Source organism: Cornus florida, unplaced genomic scaffold (genome assembly GCF_030987335.1).
Source record: "Cornus florida cultivar Cherokee Brave unplaced genomic scaffold, ASM3098733v1 CherokeeBrave_3.0.0_Hap2_Chr10, whole genome shotgun sequence".
In the NCBI taxonomy this organism is placed as follows: domain Eukaryota; kingdom Viridiplantae; phylum Streptophyta; class Magnoliopsida; order Cornales; family Cornaceae; genus Cornus; species Cornus florida.
The window spans coordinates 82,287,967-82,299,077 of NW_026775580.1; positions in this window are offsets into that span (position 1 = coordinate 82,287,967).

An 11,111-nucleotide genomic window follows, 5' to 3' on the forward strand; every position below is an offset into this window, starting at 1 on the left:
AACAATTATGCTGCGTTTGATGTACAGAAATGGAATGAAATAGAATAATCATTCTTGTTTTATTATTTGGTTTTAAATATGAAATGTGTACGAATAAAATTGATAATAATTATTCTATGTTTGGTTGTATCAATTTAAAATTTATAATAGAATAAATTTCAAATTGAGTTATCCAAAATATCACTCTTAGTAACAAATAAATTAAATTAACAAAATGACATTCTTCTATAATTTTTTTAAAATAAATTATGGCAGTGGCGGTAGTGGATGGTGGTGGAGGTGGAAAGTGGTAGGTGGTGGAGTTAGAATGTGACGATGGTGGCAATGGTAAAAGGCGGTGGCAGTGGTGTTGATGGAAGGCTGTGACAGTAGTGTGGTGGTGAAAGGAAATAGTGGTGTAGGTAGCTGTGCTGAAAGCCAATGAAAGTAACTGTGGTGGTAGTGGAAGGCAGTGGAGGTAGCGGTAGGTGGAAAGTGGTTGCGGTTGCGGTGGCGTTGAAGCTAATGGAAGTGGTGGAAGGCGATGGCGCTAGTGGTGGTGGAAGGCGGTGACACTGGTGATGGTGAAAGGTGGCGATGGTGGTCGCGACAGAAGGTGGTGGCGGTAGAAGGTGGTAGCAGTGGTGAAAGGTGATGGCGACGGTGGTGGTGAAAGGTGATGGCGACGGTGGTGGTGAAAGGTGGTGGCGGTGGTGAAAAGCGGTGGTGGAAGGTAGCGGTTGTTGTGGAAATTTCACATATTTATAAATAAAATCTACATACAACAATGATTCAATGAAAATGAACAACAACAACGAATAATTAAATAAAATACTTTCATAAAACTGTATAATACATCAATTGAACAACATAGGTATAATGATGAATAAGAACTTAACATGATAAATATATGAGATTAAAATAATAATAGAAATTAAGAATGAAAATAACAATAATAAAATAGGTAAGAAAGAGCTGGCCTGATTGTTGAGACATGTGTAAACATATTGACTTAAAGTTGATAGTCCTCCCCTTCGTGCAAGTATTGGTGAAACTAGTCAACTCCAAGATATAAGCCAATCAACTCGCAGCGGTGTCTCCTCCATGTGCACGACCACAAGAAGACTAGGTCCAAGTCTATACAAGTCTAGTTGTTCATAAACTCAATATATAAAATACTCTCAAGTACAGTATACACATATACATATATGGAAGAGTATAATAGATAGATGGAAACCTATTCTTTTAGAGTCTCACTCACACTAGATATACGTATTCATACTTCACCCTTTAGAATGATAAACATATAATCTATTTATAGTGTAAAAGAATGTAACGGTTATAGCAACATAAATAAAGAATTTAAATATAATTATTTCATCAATAAATATAATAAATCATTCTATTAAATAGTATTTAATATAATGTAACTTAATATATAATTTAATATATTTATTAATTTTATTAAAATATTACCTAACAGCGGTGGTGAAAGGCAGTGGTGGAAGGTGGTGGCTGTAATGAAAGGCGGCGATAGTTGCGGCAAATGAAGGCGGTGTCGGTGGTGAAAGGCAGTGGCAGTGGAAAGCGGTGGGTGGTGGTGAAAGTCGGTGGCGATGGTGGTAGTGGAAGGCGGTTGATGCGTTCTCACGATCAATGCAATTAAAAGTGTAGAATGTAGACGCTTGAAAAACACTAATTTTGAATTTATAAAACCACTATACAACTATATTTTAAGTATAGTAAATAGGGATTGAACACAAGGACTGTAGGCTTGAATTGAATTTATCATTAATGAATAATTGATTGTAAAAAAAATTGGTTGCTTTGTTAAAAGTAATTCTAAAATTAAGCTAAATGTAATGCAAATGAGATAACAGTAAATCTAAGTTGGATCGAGAACAAGGGATTAAGGGACTTGGGGTATGGATTACACCACTAAACTCATACAAATGCGTCAATTACCTTCAATTAGTAGGGAGATTAAGTTGTATACCAATGATATGGCTACAAGCGCACATATATGAACCAAGATGCTACAATTGCAATGAATAAGCATGAACTATCAAATTCAAGTACGAAATTTCCACCTAACTACAACTAATCTAATGATGTGGTATGATTCATCAAGAATAAGCATATTTTAACAAATCAATACCAATTGTACCCATAGAAAAATACTGCATGGCCATCATTGAATACAATTACAAAAAGTATTCAATGTAGAGATCAATCATCAATTCAACTACACATAAGACAATATATTGAGAATTAAAGAATGATACAAGAATTTAGCAAATCAATAGTTGGTATAACCATTTTATGAATCTTCAAGGCTAAGTAAGCATATATAATTAAAAATCCCCACAAATCAAGTTTAATTGATATAATTACACAAACTTAGGATTCATCCAAACCCCAAGTGGAGAGCTAGCCGGTCATGGAGATGTAGATATGATATTCAATGATTCAATCACTATCTCCATACTTAATTTGTTACACCTTCTTCTTCTTCTTCCTTGAAATCAAACCATAGAGAGAAGGTAGAGAGAGAGAGAGAGTCTTCAACATTGACCCAAAACCTTCTATATCCCAAAAAAGTCTTCAATTTCTATTTATAGTTGACTCTAAGGTGCCAAAATAGACTAGACCCTGTACACCAATGTCAGCAATTGCGTGCACCATGGTTATTTTTCAAATGAAAACCGGTGTTGCATTTAAATATCCTCAGCCCGACTTGCAATCGATCGCAAATTTCCATACGATCGATCGCAAATGGTGACTTTTGACTTTTTTTTATCCCTTCAGTTGTTCCTTCCTCGCTGCAGTTTGGTTGACTTCCAAAAGGGCTTTAATGTGCTAAAATGAACCCTTTTTCACTATAGTAACCTGAAAATGACAATAAAGCATATAACAACTAATAAATGAATAAAAATAGGACAAAAGTGCTAACAATCATAAGATTAAGTGCCAAAATGTGCATCTTTCAGCACTCATCAGCGGTGGTAGTGGTGGAAGTCGGTGGTGGTTTGGTGAAAGACGGAGGTGGTACTTATGGTGGAAGGTAGTGATGGTTTTTGAACTTGAAACATAAATGTTTTTTGGAAAGTTAATTTTTTAAAAAAATTACTTGGGAATGGAATGGTCATTACATAAGTTTAGTTGTGGAATTGATTTTCATTCTAATAGAATGATCATTCTCACTTTAAATTACATACCAAACAAAAGAATAATTTAAATGAACATTTGATTCCATTCCATTCACATAGAGTTTTTTTATCGTGTAACTTTCTATCTTATTTTCTTTACTAAAACCTTATGATGCCCAATTCCATGATTAGACCGCAAGTGCCTTGATGTAATCAAAGTGAAACCCTTGAAAATAATGCTTTGATGTTTTCATTGGAGTAAATTCATTTAGGTTACTATAAACCAAACTTAAGAATTTTTCTATTCTTTTTTTTTTTTTTTCTTGGCAAAGGAAGGGAAGAGGGAACTCAACACGAATAAATCCGTTCGGATTACTAATCAAGCCACGAGTAATGTCTAACCAAATTCAAGGATTCAAGTTCTTTTAGAATTTTAAACAAGTGATAGTCCGGCAGAAAAAAATATTCTTTGATTTGTTACTTACAATTTTAAACTCCAAACTTTCATATATTTACCGAATACTTACATTTTTAAACTCCAAACTTTCATATATTTAATAGGGTAAAATACAAATAAAACATTTAACTATGTCCAAATTTGCAAATAACTCACTTCAAGAATATTTGTGTACAATACTCTATAAATTATCACATTTTGTTGAAAATCTGGAATATTTTTCATTAAAGAAATGACCATAATGCCCTTTTGAATTGAATTACACTTGATCCATATTTTTTTATTAAAATAAATTATTAAAAAATTCATACTAATTTGATGAAAAAGTTCTATTAAATTTGCATAAATTTACCTTTAATTATTGAAATTAATTGTTTTAATTAAAATCTTAAGTAGAAAATTTTAAAACAATTTAAGTAATTTTTTAATTTTTCATGAATATATTGCATGAAAAAGGAAGGTATTTTTTATTAAAGTAATTTATTTTAAGGTATTTTTTCATGGTAAAATTTTTAAAACTGAGTATAATAATTTTTATTATAGTTTTAATAATAAGTTAATCATTTTAGAAAAATGGTAGTTACAACTCTATTTGTTTTCCCCCATTTTTATGATAAATTGATATTAATAATAAACTTAGGGAGGCGATATTTACACTCTACTTTTATACGAGTGCACTCCAATCTTTAATGAAGTTGACACTTGTAATCCTAATTTTAAAAATTAATAATTACTTCTTTCAAATACCACAAATACCCTTTTCAGTTATGGTAAGATTTGTTTGTTTTCTCCTCTTTCCCCCTTTTGCTATCATAAGTTTTTTTGTTATCCCATATTTTTTTCTTTATTCCTGTTTTTATAAACTCTTTCTCTATTTTGTATTGACTTTCTCTTATCTCTTTCATTAGGGTTTTAGATTGATCTTTGTAAGTAATCATGAAAGATTTTACAAATGAAGAAATAACAGAGTTTAACTATGTAATTGATCTTGTTAGCATAAAAAGTATTAAATAACTATTAAAACTTCATGAACCATTAAACTCCTTTGGTGATGATGATAGCAATGGGAATGGTAATTTGTTTCTTTTAATTTTCTTTTCTACTTTATGCTTTGAGTTTATGTTTGAAAATTTTTTTTTATGTGATTTTTAAAAATTAATTTGGATGGTGATGGGAATGGGAATTTTTTTTTTTAATTTTTTTTTTATATTTTAAGCTTTGAGTTTAGTTGTTTTTTTTTTTTTTTTTTTTTTTTTTTTTTCAAATGTGATTTTTATGAATTAATTTGAAATGTATTTGAATATTTAAGTTTACTTTGTACTTGTTGATAAATAAAGTCCTAACTATTTTGACAATAAAATTAAAAGACTAGGAATTTTGTGAATATATATATATATATATATATATATAGTAAAGAAAGTAAATAAGGTAAGAAAAAAAAAGCTTATAGTGAAAAGGGTAGATGTGGTATTGTAAAATTAGGGATGATGACCAACGGGTCAGTAACCTAGCGGTACCAGACCCCTACTTCTCAAAGGGAGGTAAGGGGTTCGAACTTCGGTGGAGGCATGTGTGCGTGAGTACCAACTAGGAAAAAAAAAAATAGGGTTGATGCATTAATGAGCTTAAGAATCTTCTTGTCATTTCCTTAAAAAAAAAAAAATGTGGAGTTTGAATATCGCCTCCTTAAAATTAAGGTAAATAGTATAGTATAATTATATTTAGATAAGAGAAACGATAATAAAATAGTTTAATAAAAAAATTATAAAATAGTATTTTGTGATACCTCATAGCATAGTAAAGGCAATAGTTCTGGTTTTTTTTTTTTTTTTTGAACAAATATTTAATATCCAATGTTGTTCACATTTAATTTTATTTATGTTCAACACGTTCACTTAAATTAGGAAAATAGAGGAGGCTAAGAAATTCATTGTTTATTTTTCATTTACTTTATATACCAATATTTGTTTAATGTTAAAAAGGAAAAAAATTATATCTACTTTCTATTCTTAAGCTCGTTTGGTATTTGCTTCTCTACTGAAAACACTTTCCTTCCAATAAATTGCGGATATGTTTGGTGACAAAATAAAAAAAAATTAATAATAATAATAATAATAATAATAATAATAATAATAATAAATTTAAGGGTAAATGTTGATTTTTTAATTAACTAATTTTTTTAGACAATATAATCCCTCTATATTTTTTTATAAATAAAAATTTGTCCATTGTACTAAACAAATAGTAACCCCTTGCTCTGTGTATGCAATTAAAACTGATTATGTATACATGCATGCATGAATAGGAAGGTTGAAAAAAAAACAGATTTGGAAGATAGAGGTGCATACCCTAAAACATGAAAATTGAATTACTAAAAGATCCCAAATCATATACAAATTAATAATTATTAAAATATGTTTAACTCATTTATATTTTAGTACTAAAAATAAATACTATATAATAAACAAAATATGTGAGATTAAAAATAAAAAATTAATACAAGTTAATCTCTATATAATATTATTGAACTCAATAAAATTTTATAATAATATTTAATGTTAGGTAATTAGCACGTACAGTATTCATTAGTGTAGTGGTAATATAATAAAAATAAGGGTTAAATGCAACTAACCCCCCTGAACTATTGCCATATTGCAACTAACCCCCCTGAACTACAAAAAAAACCCCTGAACTATCATTTTATTGCAATTTAAGCCATTCCGGCATGTGACCTAATCGGAAATAGAAAATGACCAATTTCGCCCTTAATAAAACGGTGTAGTATTGGTCATATGCTGAGTTAGCTGAGTTATCTTAATGACGTGGCTGATTGCAATCTCTACGACCAATAACCAAGCGACAACACTAAGCCTTATCCAGCCTTATCCCTTCGTACTGACCCACCTCTGCCATAACCCACCAAAGCCAGTCATTCTCTCAACCACTGCATTCGCGCCATGTTCTTCGCACCAAGCTCTGATAATCTGGGTAACTTAACATTTCTTGCTCAGTTGATCTGGATACGAAGTCTGAAGTGGTATTCCATCAGTAATTCTCTCAACCCTAAATAATCATCAATGTGTTTTATATATCTATGGAATGATATGACAAATTGTTTTAGAAAGAAATGAAAACCTATGTTTGTTGATTATTTTACCCAATTTTGTTTTGTATGTTTTGTTTTTACTTCTATAAATGAGTTGGGAAGTTCATTATTGCTCAAAAACCTAAATCTATCAAATGAAGTTTGTCGATTTAACTTTTATACATGATTTATGAAGGTCTCTGTTGTGTGTTTCAGAATGGCCGACCAGCCCCTTTTATATTGTGGCTTTATATGCTTTGTTCTTTAGTATTGAAAGATGAAAGGTAGAAAAGTTGCTGTTTTTTTTTTTTTCTTTTTTTTTTGTGTATTGATTGCACCAAACACTAAATATGATTGGGACCCTATATATTATCTTTTTGTTGTTATATTTCAATTGTGGTCCCTTATATTAATCAAAGCAATATATTTTGTAGTGATCCTTCTTCTGTATTCAAAGCTACTAGTTATAGTCAGTTTTCTTTCAATGGTGGTCCCTATATTTATTAGTTAGTCATTTATATGTTTTGTACACTTTGATGTGTATTAAATTTGTTGATTATTAGTGATTAAAGTGTCAAATAGTTCCCTGTGATCACTATTCTTGTTTTATAACTAAATATATATTTAACTAAATATATATTTATTTAGTTATATATTTATTTATTGGTTATTGTAAATTATTGTTGTAGATAAATGGCCTTTACAACATTGAACTTCACTATGGGGGTGTTTTTGAAAAATCACATACTATGACATACCTAGGAGGAAGTATATATGAATTTGACAATGTAAACCCTGACAAGATGTCACTTATTGTGATTCAAGCTTTTGCTAGCAAGTTGGGGTATGGGGTGATTAAATAAGTTTTTTTATAAAGTACCTTATGAGTGGCAGAACTTTAGAGAAGTCAAGTGTGACTTAAATGTTTTTAGAATGTTTTATGACCATGAAGCCCATAGGGTAACCAATAAAATCAGGTTGTACATTGTTGCACCTGTGCTGAATAGTGCAGAAAATGAGGATGACTTCATGCAAGGGATTGAAAACTTAGATGAAGTAAGGTAGGAGTATGCACTACATGAAATAGACACAATTGTTCATGTTCAATCAAATTATGGTCCTATTGATGATTTGGTCAGTCTATGTGGCTCTGATGACAGTGAAGAAATTGATTTAAGTTCTATATACAAAGACTTTTATCCTTTAAGGGATATAGGGGAAAAGGAAGTTAAATTAGGTATGAGGTTTGGTTCAGCTGCAAACTTTAGATTGGCACTTAGAGAATTATGTTTGCAGAAGAAGTTTGATATTAAGTTCACAATAAATGATAAAGATAGGGTGAGTGCAGTGTGTAAGGCTGATTGTGATAGGAAGATACATGCAAGCAAACCAGATAGTGAGAACTGTTTGGTAGTGAAAACTTATGTCTTAGAACATACAAACTGCTTCTGGTTTAATAATAATGGATAAGCCTCATCTTCCTATTTAGCAACCAAGTACTTAGAATACTTGAGATTGAACCCCAAAATTGTGATGGCCCTGTAGGCGGGTGTGCCGTGGGTGGGTGCGAGAGACACTGTCAGGCTACCACACTGGCGAGCTACGGGTGCACAATTTCACATCGTCTGGGTAAAGAAAAGATGAAGTGCTTATATGTAAGTGTGTCATCTTCAATTGGTATGAGGCCTTTTGGGGTGAAGCCCAAGAGCAAAACTGTGCGGGCTCAGGCCCAAAGCGGACAATATCATACCATGTGGTGGAGTGGGTCATTACAAATGGTATCAGAGCCTGACCCAGCCGGAAGTGTGCCGACGAGGACGTCGGGTCTCCAAGGGGGGGTGGATTGTGATGACCCTGTGGGCGGGTGTGCCGTGGGTGGGTGCGAGAGACACTGTTAGGCTACCACACTGGCGAGTTACGGGTGCACAATCCCACATCGCCTGGGTAAAGGAAAGGTGAAGTGCTTATATGTAAGTGTGTCATCTCCAATTGGTATGAGACCTTTTGGAGTGAAGCCCAAGAGCAAAACCGTGCAGGCTCAGGCTCAGGCCCAAAGCGGACAATATCATACCATGTGGTGAAGTGGGTTGTTACAAATAGTATCAGAGCCTGACCCAGCCGGAAGTGTGCCGACGAGGACGTCGGGTCTCCAAGGGGGGGTGGATTGTGATAACCCTGTGGGCAGGTGTGCCCTGGGTGGGTGCGAGAGACACTGTCAGGCTACCACACTGACGAGCTACGGGTGCACAGTCCCACATCACCTGGGTAAAGGAAAGGTGAAGTGCTTATATGTAAGTGTGTCATCTCCAATTGGTATGAGGCCTTTTGGGTGAAGCCTAAGAGCAAAACTGTGCGGGCTCAGGCCCAAAGCGGACAATATCATACCATGTGGTGGAGTAGGTCATTACAAAAATGTCTTTGAATTCACTTAGAACCACTATTGCAGTTGATTTAGACATTGATGTGTCCAAACACAAAGTGTATAGGGCAAAGAGAAAAGCATTAGAAATGATTGAGGGGAATGAAGCAAACTAGTATGCAAAAATGAGGGATTACTATAGTTTGATTCGTAGAACCAGTCCTGGCAGTGCTGTTAAGATAACAATTGATCCCACTCTTATTGAAAATGTTAAGAGATTAAGGAGAGTTTTTATCTGCTATTCTACAATGAAAATGGGTTTCAAAGAAGGTTGTAGGCCACTAATTGGTGTGGATGGTTGCTTCCTTAAGGGACCATATGGTGGCCATCTTTTGAGTGCAGTCTCTACTAATGGAAATAACCAAATGCTCCCAGTTGCATATGCAGTAGTGGAGGCTGAGACAAGGGATTCTTGGGAATGGTTTATAAGAGAACTGATGGATGCTGTGGGGCCTTACTATGGTATCACATTCATATCTGATAGACAAAGGGTTAGTATATTTCATATGTTTGCTTAGTAATTTTTTAATACTTTACAATCTTGACATTTAATTGTGTTTGGTTTAAATTATGATTCTCACTTAGTATGTTTGCTATTTTGTTTGTAATTCAGGGTTTAGTATACACATTTGAGAACATTTTGCAAGGGAGTGATCACAGGTACTATGTTTATTACTTTCACACATATTATTACTTTCACAAGTAATAAGCTTAAAAAATTAGGAAATAAAACTTGTACAATATTACTTTTAAAGCCATACTTTCAGATCAATAATTTAAGGGTGATCAAATAAAACTTGTGAAATAAACTTATACAATATTACTTTTAAAGCCATACTTTTAGATCAATATTACATTTACCTTTAATTTACTTGAAATAAACTTCAGATTGATCAATATTACTTTCACAAGTTTATTTAACAGGCATTGTGTTTAAGTTAATTGAAATAATTAAACTAAGCACAACAAGAGCTCTTTATTGAAAAAAAAAATTAGTTTTACTTCAAACTGAAAATTTAGTTTGATAAGGTGAGCTTGCTTTAAATTACCAGGTACTGTGAATGACACCTGTATGAAAACTTCAAACTTAGGTTTAAAGGGTAGCAGCTGAAAATTGAGTTGTTGGAGGCTGCAAGGGCATATACATAAGCTGATTTTGAACAACATATTAGAAATATTAGACAGATAAATGTTGAAGCACATGATTGGTTGAGAAAGGTCCCACCTCATTTGTGGTCTAAGTCAGCCTTCAATTTTACTTCAAAAAATGATGGGGTGATCAATAATATGTGTGAAAGTTGGAACTTAGTTATTCTTGAAGCAAGAGACAAACCAATCATGTACATGCTGGAGTGGATCTGGGGGCATCTCATGCTAAGGTTCCAAGTTAAGAGAGAGTGGATGGAATCACAAGCTGGCTTATTATGTCCAGAAATACAGAAGCAATTAAACAAGGTAAAATAAGTAGCTAGAATTTGAAAAGTGCATTACGTTAGTGAGAACAAGTATGAGGTTCAATGCTATGGAATTAGTGAGGTTGTCAGCCTTAACCATAGAACATACAGCTATAGGGTTTGGAGTTTATCTGGTATCCCTTGCAAACATGTTATGACATGCATATTTACCAAGAGAGACCAACCTGAAGCATATGTTGATCAATTATATCATAGGGAAACTTACTTGAGGTCATATGCTGGGTTAATCATGCCCATTCCTATGATAAGGTTGATGAAAACAAACCCTATTAACCCTTTGCTTCCACCTTACTTTAGAAAAACTACTGGTAGACCAAAGAAGGCTAGAAATAAGAAAAATAATGACCCCAAAAGCTTAACTAAACTTAGTAGGTTCAAGGAAAGTCTAAAATGCTCAAAGTGTAAGGAGAATGGTCATAATTCAAGAACTTGTATGTTACCTGAAGCATTGGTCATTGAAAAACCTCCACCAAGAAGGAGAGGTAGACCACCAATTCTTGGCAGAGGAAGAGGAAGAGGAAGAGGAAGAGCAAAGGGAGAAGTGGCT